The sequence below is a fragment of the Hyalella azteca genome, unplaced genomic scaffold, assembly GCF_000764305.2.
Source record: "Hyalella azteca isolate HAZT.00-mixed unplaced genomic scaffold, Hazt_2.0.2 contig7030, whole genome shotgun sequence".
Classification (NCBI taxonomy): Eukaryota; Metazoa; Arthropoda; class Malacostraca; order Amphipoda; family Hyalellidae; genus Hyalella; species Hyalella azteca.
This window is the reverse complement of record NW_025937166.1, coordinates 144,022-158,287: the sequence shown is the minus strand read 5'-3', so window position 1 is coordinate 158,287 and position 14,266 is coordinate 144,022. Positions and strand designations below refer to the sequence as shown.

At 37.4% G+C, this 14,266-nt stretch overlaps 1 non-coding gene across 1 annotated transcript; it reads right to left on the bottom strand.

Moving 5' to 3' along the window:
* Positions 1 to 120: 120 nt before the first annotated feature.
* On the bottom strand, positions 121 to 193 carry Trnaf-gaa. Its single transcript has one exon. It is a non-coding gene; the product is annotated as a tRNA-Phe (tRNA).
* Positions 194 to 14,266: the final 14,073 nt, after the last annotated feature.

The following is a 14,266-nucleotide window of genomic DNA, read 5'->3' as shown; positions in this document are numbered from 1 at the left end:
ACCATTTCTCAAAATTAGTTCATATCGATTCTTGAGCTACTCGTACATTCTTAGATTTGTTCCGTTTTCTAACTGGAGGATGCACTCCTACGATTTTTCTTTTACGTTTATAAAACAATCTGCCCAGACCCGGGATCGAACCGGGGACCTTTAGATCTTCAGTCTAACGCTCTCCCAACTGAGCTATCTAGGCACGTGTAAGGTCATAACAGTTATTATTAATAAATATACTCCCCATACATCTTGTAATGAGCGAACTCAACATGTTCCTTCAGAAAAATTGCGTGCTAAATTTTCAGATTGATTCTAAAATTAATTTTTTTTATTCAGAAGCTCTGCAGTCTCGATTCCTCAAGTGTACTCTCATCTTAATGTATTTTTATACAAATTTAGCACTCCAGTTTTTAGTAAAACAATGGAATAATTTTTCACGTCTCCATTAGTTATATACTAAGTGAATAGAACACGGAAGCTGCCAATCATTAATATATATTAAATATACGTAAATATGTAATGTACATTTCTGCGGCATCCTCCATGTCTTTTCATGCAGCGAAGAGCTTCCCATATCGGCCAAGCTACGGCCGTTGTAGTCCCTTATATAAGTTAAAGAATACAAGTCCCGGAGATAAAGTTCTTTACTCTATCATATCAGATGGCCGGCGCTTGTGTTCAAACGCTCAGTGGGGATTTCTTCTTCATTTAATTCAGCGGCCGCAGCCGCGATGAATTTCCCTGAATAATTTATGACTTGGAAAAGCCCAACGAGTCGCCGCCCTCCTGGACTGCATTCTCGAGGCTACGCAGTCAAGTTTTCCGAATTTTTGCGATGTTCAGCTATGAAAATGTTGCAATGTTGCATCACAACGCATTATTGGACATTTTTTCGATGTTCAACAGAAATTCAAGTACTATGCCGTTGATTGCATCACAAAGAAGCGTAAATGTTATTTTCTGATATCAACATTCATCATGCTATAAGAATTTTTTAATTCAACAAATCCGTGTTTTAAAATCTTTTACAGTTGACCGTACGATGACGATATGGCAATTATGGGCACAGCGCGGGAAAGTCCGCCATACTTCCATAACTTTATATAATATTATGTAATTCATGATGGGCATTTCAGCGGCCTCTAAATGATTTAAGGTAAATCGTGTTGATATGGTCCTGCTTAGATTATATATAGTGGGTTTCATTTAACTGAATTTAGCTCCGTTATCGCTAGTCACGATGAAACTACCATTAACAATATAATTTTACTACTTTTCAGAATGTTAACATTTGTCCACTAAAGATCGTTCTAGTCACCAGTAGTTGCCAGTACATTAGACCTCAACGGCATTTGTGAAGGTAAACGAACGGTTGATATAATATGTTATGCTTCTTTAATATATTAAATATGAGCTCTTATAGCAAATATGGCTCTTATAGCAATGGTTGACCTGGAGTTTATGAACCTCCTAGGATTTATAACATTCCAAGTAAACATTTACGAGTATGATGTGTGTAGACGGTAGAGTTCCAGCAGTCCGCGTGTAGTAAAACTTCCAAGCTCTTCCATATTACACTTGTCAGCATTAAACCGCAGCTGCCACGTATCAGCCCAGTTAACTAAGCTGTCAAGATCATCTTGCAATTGCGCTTTATTTGACGCAATTACATTAGACTTCAACTGCGTTTGTGAAGGTTAAACGAACGGTTAATAATTGCCTGTGTGAAGGTTAAACGAACGGTTGATATAATGTGTTATGCCTCTTTAATATATTAGACATGGACTTTTATAGCAAATATGGCACTTATAGCAAAGGTTAACCTGGAGTTTATGAACCTCGTAGGACTTATAACATTCCAAGTAAACATTTACGAGTATGATGTGTGTAGACGGTAGAGTTCCAGCAGTCGCACGTGTAGTAAAACTTCCAAGCTCTTCCATAATCGTGGGAATTAGCCTCAGCGGCCGCCTGAGATTTCCTTTACTCTCATGGCCTCAACTTTTGACCTGTAAACCCAATTGCAAAGCCTCGTAGGAATAACATTGAGGGCGGATCTGGCATCGAGATTTACAGGTCTGGCGCCAACAAGTATTTCTACAGCAGTAACCAAAATAAACACGCTGCGCTTCGGCACGATTTTGCCTCGCCTTATAAGACAGCAGAGATCCACCCTGCCGCCGGTTAGTTCGTTTCACTAAACCCTGGAACACGTTCTGCGAAAAAAAGTAATCTCTGTTTAATACAACATTGCCATCTCGGAATAAATGTTCACTCTCATCAAGAAATTATTTAGTTCTTAACTTTCTTTAAGCTCACGCAACAAGGGTAGAGGAATCGTTCAACTTGCGGTTAGACAACAGTAAATTTGAATACATATTTTTTGCGCGAAGATTTTCTCTGGATGTTAGCAAAATATAAGTAACAAAAATTATTGATCAAAATGAAACTTGGACGTTTATCTCATCAAACGAAGTTTTGAAGACCATCATGAAAAAATTAGATACAACTTGGATTAAATAAATTATTAGAATGCCGATCCTCAAAACATTCTAAATTATTTTACATAAAAAGTTTGCTTCAGAAAGCTAGTCTATGGCATTGGAAAAATTTTCGATAGTTACACATTGTTGTAAAAATATTCACAAAGTAAAAATGCATCCATACCACACGGTATCAAACATACTTTTCAAGTCATATCCTGGGGCCGTACTTTCAAAATTCGCTAAGTGAACGTAAGTACTTACGCTCTATTTTCTTGTCTATGATTGGTGGATTTTGCTTGAAAGGCCGTCAATGATTGGCTGATGAACTTACGATCTCTTAACTTTTTTTGACTGTATTGTATGTTAGTCTTTAGGTATGTGTTGATATTTTGATACTGAATTTCTGTAGGCATCAATGCGTGTAATTTCAGCATGTCGCTGAAGACCAGCTCTGAATTTTTCCACTTCCTTCCCGTACGCAGAAAACCAGCTCTGAATTTTCCCCCGACATCGGTTAGGAAGGCACCCCCATGACTCCGACATTAGCTCGACACCGTCAGGAGGCTTTCAGGTGTCAGAGCCTGAGCTGACTCCCTCTCCTCATTTCCATTCCGGCATTTTAATGCTGGGCGATAAATTTTCCTTAATTGTCGTAAATTCAATACGCAAGGTTTTGCTTTCGGCGGCTGACAGAGATGGCCACTTGTGAGGGAATGAAAATGCATCAACATCCGCATTAATGAGCGTCGCACGATAAGCAGGCTGGTCCGACCTGGAATGTTAACTGCTTAGGTATGGTGTTGTAAGCATAAGGAAATAAAAAATATAGTGCGATATATTATATAATATAAATAGTGTGAAATATTATAAATGAGATTGAAAAGATTTAATGACTTGTCAATTTCAGCTCTCAGTTCAGTCGAACTTCATAAAAATTCGCAATAATAAATGCATTAATGAGGAAATGTTAAATGAAAATCGCTAATTGTTGAATTGAAATTGAACTTGCATTGAAAACTGAAATTTTCTTGACTCTGAAAGTAGAGAAACAAAGCATTATTGATTTCAAATTAGTCAGAGCTAACATCAGTTTGCATTTATTTCTAAATTCCTTGATATGCAGCCTAATGAAAGGAGTTCGAGTGCTTCTGCTTATCAGCCGAAGGCTGTCGGTTGTGCTGCAAACTAATAATAATAACTAATAACATTTTGTTTGTTATCAAAGTAGGAAATTCAAGAGATTTATTAAATCATGTAGGTTCATTTAAGGTGCTCGGTAAATACTGGGACATTCATTTTGAAAGTAATAAATGCGTATGTATTTCGATGAAGAGTTTTCAATGTAACCACAGAAAATTTTTCCATGTCTAGCGACTAAACCTTCAACAATGAGACAATAAATGCAAATCGCACTCCAAAAGAATTACAGTCAAATAGAGTTCATTTTCCATGGGGTTACCTGAATAGAGCAACCTATTTTGTACTATGCTATATTATGTGCAACTTATTTTGTGCTAGGTTATATTATGAGCAATTCTTAGACGCTAAATTAACACACTTTAAGCATTAACATTCATGTTGTTGCTTATCACGGCGCCTGGCGTTGAGTTTCTATCATTGTAGCGGCCGTACTTCGTACAGATATGACCCGAATAATTCTTAAGAAAAGCTTTCGTTAATTGGCTGGTCTTCAGTAGCGCGAGCCGCTTTAATTAAACATCACGATTGTAAAGACAAGAAGCAACTTAGAGGCTCTGCTTCATCTGCAATGAGACAAACGATGCTTCGACCTAATGCGCTTCGTTTCTTCTTATGCAGCTCCCCGTAAATCGCAGAATAAATTGAGACGTCTCGCACTTTCCAGTTTTTTTCGGTTGGCCGGTTCCTTTAGGCGCACCAATAAGCTTCTGCTTCTCCTAATATGGCATGAATGTATTGCTTTCCTACACCGACACTTGCTGACATCGCCATGACGAGGCAGTTTGACCAGCGCCGCCCAATCAAAATTGCGATTTAAAGACGAATCTTTTCGCTGGACTGCGCGGCAGCTGCGTTCCATAACTGAAAGCGTCTGGAAAAATCCTGGACTGCCGTTTATATGTCAATGATAAATGTAATTTCTATGAGAATAAATTCTGGAGAGAAATTCAAGCGAAACGAATTTCTAGTAAGGCATTTTTACAGCGCATTTACTTACATATGCCAAAAAGTTAATAAATAAGAAGATCCTCGATTTCACAATACTCTCATCAAATGAATCACAATTTTACCAAACATTACCAACCGAATATTTCATTCTATTGTTACTCGCACTATCACCGATCATTATACCTGAGGAGATACTACAAAAAATAAACGAAAATAAAAAATTACACTACACAAAATAAACGAAAATTTTTTGTGAAGATAAATTTTAAGACACAAATTGTGTCAGCTTTTATTTATTTCGTGTTATTTAGACGTTTTTTTTTAATTTGTCCGCAGCGAGAGGCCAAAAAGNTTATTTATTTCGTGTTATTTGACGTTTTTTTTTAATTTGTCCGCAGTGAGAGGCTGAAAGTCCCGGTCTAGTGGCGAGCTTTGCGGGGTTTGGCGTCTTCAGGGGAGAAGGAGCTTCAGCGTACCAATAATCAGCCCCTTAAACGATGCTTGTACACGAGGACAGTAGTGGCGGCCAGTACAACTTTCTAATGATAGTATTAGAAACTTGCAACGTCTGCCGTTCATGTCCAGTGTACACTGTACATGCAGCTATAGCATAAGAAGGCTGTACTGGCCGCCATTACCGGCTCCGTGTACAAGCACCTATAACATTTGGAGATTGTACTGGCCGCCATTACTGGCTCCGTGTACAAGCATCGTTTTGCAAGCAATGCTTTTAGAAGGGAACGTCTGCGGTATGTTTGTATTGGGTTCAAACTTATCCCGTTGTTTAAAAATGTAAAATGTTTAATTTTTTTTAAATTTTATTTTTTAAATTATATTTTTTCAATTTGAAGAGGAATATCATGTCCCTTCTAAATTTTATTTTATGTTTTTTACCGTATGAGTAATGCTTACCAATGTGATACTTCGTATGATACCGTTCGTTCACGCTTATTGTGCCTGTACACAGGGACAGTACTGGCTGCCTGTTCATCCGCCGCTTGAACTGTCCACGCTATACTGGCCTCGTGTAAAGGGGTTCAGCCGTTTCATGGTGAGTGAGAGCTGTGCCGCTCTTGTGAAGCCTTTTGGGTCAAGTGAATCGTTGCTTGTTTGAACGATAATGTTTCTAAGAAGAACCAAACAAAGTGAAGTCCAGACGATATTCAATTGTTCTTTGAGATTTTCCAAAAATATGAATTAATGTGGAATGTTCGACATGCTGGTTACTCCAATGAAATGAAGAGATAAACGAGTATTTCGAAACTGAAAGAAGACATTATTAGTCAGGGTTTAGTTGTTCCCGAATTTGCATTTTTAAAGGTTAGAATAAAGAGTATAAAAACGACGTACAGACTCGAGTTGTTGAAGGTGATCCCACTATCCATCTTCACAGACCTCACTTGACGACTTCTAACGACGCACTGGCGGGCGCGAACGAGAAGATATCGGCGCCTTATACTGTCCTTGTGTACAGGCTTACTTGCCGGATAGTCACCGAGCTGCCGACATTTGCCCGATCTACTTGCCGCCTGCACTGTCCCCGTGTACAAGCACCTTTACACACACACATATAATGTATGAATGCATAGCAAATACGTACAAATAATGTATGAATCTATGTCAAATACAAAAAATTATGTAACAATACAAGGTCCACGTGTGTCCGCCATTGGCTGAGCAGTTAGCGCATCTCCCGTAAATGCTTGAGTATTGCAGAAACAATTAACTCCTTTTACCAAGTTCTCGACTATTCAGACGAAGGGCCAGCAAATAATCTAACTGCATGCAATCCATTTCAACATCTTCACCTGATAAATTCCTTTCAAATGCGCGTATATGTTGCTAACCTTACCGTAGTCAGCAAAATTTAGCAAAAATAAATGGAATAATTCGCTAATATGATAATAATGAATAATAAATAATTTATTTCTTGTGGATCTCCTTGTTTATCCCGTGGGAAAATTTCGGATGAATTCAATACGATGCTGAATATTTTAACAAGAACCTATTTATCGTATGCAAACAGCAGTCAACTGCAGTCGTTTCTAGATTTCCGATACGACGAATAGAATTATTCTGAACGGTAAAGTTTCAATAGCATTAGAACAACTTCGTTTAAATAATATTAAATATTTCTAAGAAAAATTTCATTCCTGAAAAGCATGATTCGCGTGCGCGCGTAGCTCCGACACACGCTTGCTTCACCCGCCACCAGAGGTCGCTTCAATTTATGACGGCACCTAAGGCGATGTGTTCGCATGTCTAGCAATTACGAGACTGTTCACTAATCTTATTTACGATGTCGCACTAATCTCACTTGCGCTCTTACACTTCAAGTCGGATTGCATCAATGGCTAAATGCTCGAGATGAATCTCCGACCACAGCTCTGCCATTTAAAACTCGGCTTTTGCGATAACAAACTTAGTCTCCATTAAAACATATGAAAAAGAAACTTAAAAAGAAAATGACGTTAGCCACAGACAAATAAAGCATTTCATATTTTCATCATATAGGGGGGGGGTTTCTTAAATGTATGTTTTTTGTGGCAATTTTTAATTCATGAGATTCCTCATAAAATATTAAGTAAAACCAATTTAAGTCTCGCAAAGAAAGTGCACTCAGCTCAAACAACAAATGCTTGACATTCTTCGTGCTGTCACAGTACCTACGTAGTTAATTCAGGTTCATTTTTAAGGTAAAGTCATATGCACAAAATTTTTGTACCGTCCTTTTCAACAAACTGAAATCAATCGAAAAATTTAGTGGAGATTATACTTAATTAGGCGACTTGTATTATTAATAATCATTTAATCATTTTTATACATTCAATTTCATCATCAATTAATCATTTTGCTACATACCTTCAATATAATAATTTTTTGCTTCTATCATCGACGATTGTAATCCGAAAATGTCATGTAATGCAAATCCATACGTATATAAATAATTCAATACATCAATTTATCATCAATTTATCTAGTCAATATTACAATTTATGAAAATATCTTATATCAATTTCTTGCATCAAATATAAACTATATTAATTGACATAAACGCAGTTTCCTCGTGAGTAAACGGAGTATTTGTCTAATAATGGAGTGACGAATGCGTGTCACAACACACGTTCCCCTCATAGCCTGCTTATCTGCACTACGCGGTCGTTCAGTAACCGAAATTAGGATTAAAACGTTTCGTAATGACGTGCAAATATGAAGGTTGAACAGCGACAATGTCATTTTAAGTCTAAAATTTAATATCAACGGCTAACACTATAGTGGATTCCATTGAAGAGACCGTGACCAAAAATTCTTTCTGGCAAAGAATTTACCATTATTTGAATCCTTATCATAACCATTTCAAATACTATACCAGATATTTCTTGCAGACCTGATATTTTTACCAGATAATTTTTACAAACATTNTACGGGCCTGATATTTTTACCAGATAATTTTTACAGACAATATAATTTCAATCCCCACCGCATCCGTGATCGCATTTCACGTAGGGATTGCATGGCATCGTAGATTGCATAGATCAACAAATGCGTAGCTCGTATTTTGCAAGCAAGGCCGAGCAATATCGCGATTAGAAGAGATAAAGAACTCCCGGCGGTTGACCCTTGCGCTCAGGAAGACGATGAACTCTGTACACTCAAATAATGACAGGGTTTTATTGTCCAAAATGTGACACACTTTCTGCATGTACCACTGTTGTGTCATTTTCCAGGAGCAAACTTGGACAGGTTTACCAGTACAGGCACAAGGAGTGTATCGCTATTTATATTTTCTGTTGTATATATTAGATTGTCAATTATTAGCGAGCGCGTTTATTGTCAAGGTAAAAGAGTTTATTTAGTTAGCAAGTAGGCTTTTTGTTCGGAGGATGAACGAACGTTTTTATTGTACGGAATGAATAAGCGCTTTTATTGTACGGTATACACACGTCCATTTATTGTGCTGAATACGCATGTTTATTGTACGAGATACATAAGCTCGCTTTTTGTCTGATATAAACTAATTCGTTCATTGTTCGGACCACACTAACCCGTTAATTGTACGGGCTTCACTAGTCTGTCTATTGTACGGGTGACACTAGTCTGTCTATTGTACGGGTGGCACTAGTCTGTCTATTGTACGGGCTTCACTAGTCTGTCTATTGTACGGGCTTCACTAGTCTGTCTATTGTACGGGCTTCACTAGTCTGTCTATTGTACGGGCTTCACTAGTCTGTCTATTGTACGGGCTTCACTAGTCTGTCTATTGTACGGGCCGCACTAAGCCGTTTATTGTACAACATACACTAACCCATTAATTGGACGGGCTTTCCTAGCCAGTCTATTGTACAGGCAACAATAACCCGTTCATTGTACGGTATAAAAAATTTTATTTGTACGGGATAAAAACCCTGTTACTTGTAAAGGCTACACTAACCCGTTAATTGTACGGGATAAACTAACCCGCAAATTTAACGGGATAAAAACCCCTGTTTATTCGTTAACGAGGCCAAGGGGAGGCGTGAGGCTCACTGAATGCTCCCGGGAGAGGCGCAGTGCTACGCGAGGCTCCCGAGAGGCGCGCTCTTATCAGGACAAGAATGCGCCTCGTGAGAGCGGCCTCTTGGAGACCTGAGTGACGTCACCACGACGCTGAGGACGAACTTTGCTCTGTGCACTAACACTTGCTCTGAACCTGCAATGTTCGGTGCTCTGAACCTGCAATGTTCGGTGCTCTGAACCTGCAATGTTTGGTGCTCTGAACCTGCAATGTTCAGTGCTATGAACCTGCAATGTTCGGTACTCTGTGCACCAGGACACTTGCTCTGAACCTGCAATGTTCGGTACTCTGTGCACCAGGACACTTGCTCTGAACCTGCGATGTTCGGTACTCTGTGCACCAGGACACTTGCTCTGAACCTGCAATGTTCGGTACTCTGAACCTGCAATATACGGTGCTCTGAACCTGCAATGTTCGGTACTCTGTCCACCAGGACACTTGCTCTGAACCTGCAATGTTCGGTGCTCTGAACCTGCAATGTTCGGTGCTCTGAACCTGCAATATTGGGTGCTCTGAACCTGCAATGTTCGGTACTCTGTGCACCAGGACACTTGCTCTGAACCTGCAATGTTCGGTACTCTGTGCACCAGGACACTTGCTCTGAACCTGCAATGTTCGGTACTCTGAACCTGCAATGTTCGGTACCTGTCTCTTATACACATCTAGATGTGTATAAGAGACAGATGCTCTGAACCTGCAATGTTCGGTACACTGTGCANATATTATATTATATTATATTGAACTATTTTAAACTATATTATATATTATCATTATCTATTTATCGATGTATGAGTCAATTTATTGCCTTGAAGTTGACAGAGCGGCAAGGCAACGAGACGCTAAGCGATCGTTGCCCCGCACGGCGAGGCTACAGCGGCGCCAGCTTGTGATGGCAAGGATCCGGCGGTTGACAGCAGTGACGGGTTGCCAGTTGACAGTAGTGACGGATACCTGGCGATTGACAGAATTGACAGGTTGCCGTCGCTCTCAATCATCTGATCATTGATATTCTGATCGAGCGACGCAGCTGATAACGATAGCGGCAAGCCTGACTCGATCTAAGAACGCCATGCGAGTTAATGTATTGTAATGTAATATGATTATTCAATATACTTTTATTGGGTATATTATTCAATATACTTTTATTGAGTATATTATTCAATATATTTTTATTGAGTAAATTATTAATACACTTTTATTGGGTATATTATTCAGTATGCTTTTGTCTCGTGCGTCGCTTTTGGCCAGATAATGAACAGTACATTCAGAAAAATGAGTGAGACAAATCCGAATAACAATGCACTTCTTGCCTTTATGTGGGTCGACCTGACTCAGTTTGGCCCAGAAAAAATGTAAAAGCATATCAGTGTAAAAATACCTGCAGTTCTCTCTCACAGCTCGTGCTTTGTGTGAGAAATTAGTATAATATATGGACAATATTACCTATTTATTTTGTGAGAGTAGACAGCCCAAAGAGTGATAAGAACTTACTTGAAATTCATGACCCATGTTTATATAAAATTTATATGAAATAAATAAATGGTATTTCAATTCACCTTATCAACCACGCCTTAAGAACACACAATGCAATAATTTAATTAATTTTATTAATTCACGAGGATCTATTAGAAAAGACTAGACGGAATACAAAGTACAGCACACAATACAATCACTCAGAAAAATATAGAGAAAATTCTTCATATAGCGATGTACTGTTTGCCTTTATGTGTGCTGTTTTGACCTAGTTTTGTCCAACACAAAGTCGTAGCAGTGCTACTGAAACACCTTACGAGTTACGCTATTTTCAACTCTGATTTAATATCAGTGAAGATTGCGTAGATAAGGAATCGAGTTACATTTAAACGCTTTTGTTTCACCGACCTAATGCACCACTAAGGTTTCAATTGTGACCATGAAAATCATTTAAGTGACGTAAATGACGTAAGTAGGTCGTTATTCTCCACGGACTAACCACGGAGTGACGTGTGAAGGTGAAGATGTTTTAAGAGACCTTCATTTAGCACTTGAATTCCGTGCAGCATTTAAAAGGCAACGAACTTTGAATGGGAACAGGAACAGAATTTTAAAAATGACTTGATTTATGGAAGGATTAAAAATATGACTTGATTAATGGAAGAATTAAAGTAGCTTTAGTTCAAAATTACTTAGTTTCGTGCTCACTTCAGTATAAATTTAATTTATTTCATGAAATTTAATATATTAAAGTATAGAGACTGGCACTGCAGTGACGTGAGAACGACGCAGTATAGAGCAATTACAGCAGCGAGCTGCGCAGTTCTTTTCTATTTATCAGACGAAGCAAGTTTAAGAATTTCAATTTACAATCAGACTCGGTACTTTCCATAAGCTTTAAGTCGTAAACGCGGCGGAGGATGTAAGCGGCCGCCAGATACGCAGATAATGCGTATACGCAGTGACACGCGTATATAGATATACGTATACGCGCGTATACATCTATACGCAGTGACGCGCGTATATAGATGTTGGGTATACGCTATGATATTATTGCGTGTAGCTGCTGGGTTACGCTATTATATACCCAGAGTATGTAGCTGTTATAATATTATAACACACAGCTTGTAGGTATACGCTATAAGATAATAGCGTATATCTGCTGGGCATACGCTATCATATATGATAGTGTATAGCTGCTAAGTATGCGCTATAAAATAAATACGCATATAACCAACAGCGTATTGCGGTTGGGTATACACTATAAAACGATAACCTATCAATAGGTGCTGCATGGGTATCCGCTATAAATTACTGCAGGTTATGCGCTATAAGATTATAACCTATATATAGGCGCTGGGTATACGCTATAAATTGCTGCAGGATATGCGCTATAAGATGATAGCGCCAACATAAACATAGGCAGAGAATTCCGAGATCGTGACTTGAGCAGCGACTGCGAACCGAAAACTTCACTGTGAGAAAATTCCTTCGTATCTTCCTACGCTGTACACTCAGAGGAATGAGTGAGACAATTTGTGTTAATAGTGATTCTCTTTTTATCCGTGTCGTTCTGAAACAGTTTATCCCGGTATACTATTTGGAAAATATGATCCATCCATTTTTCTGGATGGCGCTGGAAATTTAACAATTTCTCTCGCTCTTAGTTACTCTTTTCGTTGCTATATTTCCGTAACTTGAATTATTTCTCTTGCTCTTAGTTACTCTTTTTGTTGCAAAATTTCCGTAATTTAAATTATTTCTCTCGCTCTTAGTTACTCTTTTTGTTGCAAAATTTCCGTAATTTAAATTAAATATATAAATAATTTAACACATACTAGAAAAATGAAGCATGAAACTGAAGTAATATACAAGTCTCTTATACACATCTAGATGTGTATAAGAGACAGATTTATTGCCTACATGACAATTTACCCTCCGNCATCATGAAAAAATTAGATACAACTTGGATTAAATAAATTATTAGAATGCCGATCCTCAAAACATTCTAAATTATTTTACATAAAAAGTTAGCTTCAGAAAGCTAGTCTATGGCATTAGAAAATTTTTGGATAATTACACAGTGTTGTAAAAATATTGACAAAATAAAAATGCGTCCATATCACACAGTATCGAACATTTTTTATATTCATTTCCTGTATTGTACGAGTATTTGTTAGTATGTGTACGTGTTTCATATTTTGATAATTAATTTCTTAGACATTTTTGGTCGTCATTGCCTTCAAAGCTAATGAAGACAAAATATCAATTCTGTTGAAACTTCGATAAAGCAAATTAGGCATCAATACGAGTAATTTCAACTTATCGCTTAAGACCAGCTCTGAATTTTTCCCCTTCCTCCCCTAATGTCGAGCTGCAAACAAGGTTCAATACAGAGTTATCAATTAGAATTTGATATCAAGTAACTCTTAACTAACTCGATATTAAGTTACTAATACTTATTACTAACTTAACCAATTACTTTTTAACGTCTAGGAACAATCGCTTTTTAATGCCCAGATGCCGATTTTTGTATGATGCCAGCTGCCAATCTCTGCTTAATGTCCAGTGATCAATCAGTTTTTATTATAAATTTGTGGATTATTATTAAATTTCCAGTTGCCAATCAACATTTAATTTCCATTTTCCAATCCCTTTTTAAGTTCTAGCTGCTAATCACTGTTTAAAACCAAATTGCCAATGAATGACTCGTAGTCTCGGTCAGGAAGACTCTTGCCAAAAGTAGATATAAAATTTATTTTTATAATACAACTTCGAATTATCGCCGAGTCCTTAAAATGTCTGGTCTGGGATATGTGAGTTGCTGCGGATGAAACAGGAATAAAATTTAATGTTTTTTTAACGGTAATACCTGCGTGGATTATGGGTGAGAGGTCACATCTAGGCAATCCCAAGGCATGAATCCAAAAGGATTGTCAATGACTAAAGATACTTGATTGCTTGAATTGCAACTTAACTATAAATTTTACTCAAAATAGAATATCGTAACAAATTTTGCGGCATTTTATTAGCTTTTAAATTTTCAATTGAAAACCATTAGATCATGTAAAAATTTTTCCTAACAAATCGGAAATGGTGATATTTTGGTTTATAAATGCAAAATATTTAAGATAATGCAATAAATATTTGGAGAAAACTTATCAAAGGCTATTTCAAATTAAAAAAATACAAATACCTTAGTTTTCATACAAGATAAAAGACCTTAGTTTTCACGCTGAACAATTTTATGTAAAAAATAGCCAATGTAGATAAAAATTGTATTGATTTCTTTTTTATTATATCTGCCTTAGATTGCAGAACAATTCTCAAACGACTTTATTAATGCACTAAATGATCAAATTCATGAAAATTACCTTAATACGAAAGAATTCACTTAATTGAAAAAACATTACCCGTTACTTTTACTTCAAACGTGCTCCAATCTTAGCATCTTACTTATGTATATGCATACACAACGTTTCTGACGAATCACAATGCTTTTATTGTCATTTTCTATAATAGAACATAATACTAAACCCATAACATCCATGAGATCATATATAACTGAGCAGCCATAATAGAATAGTTTCTCATCAAATTGGCAAACGTA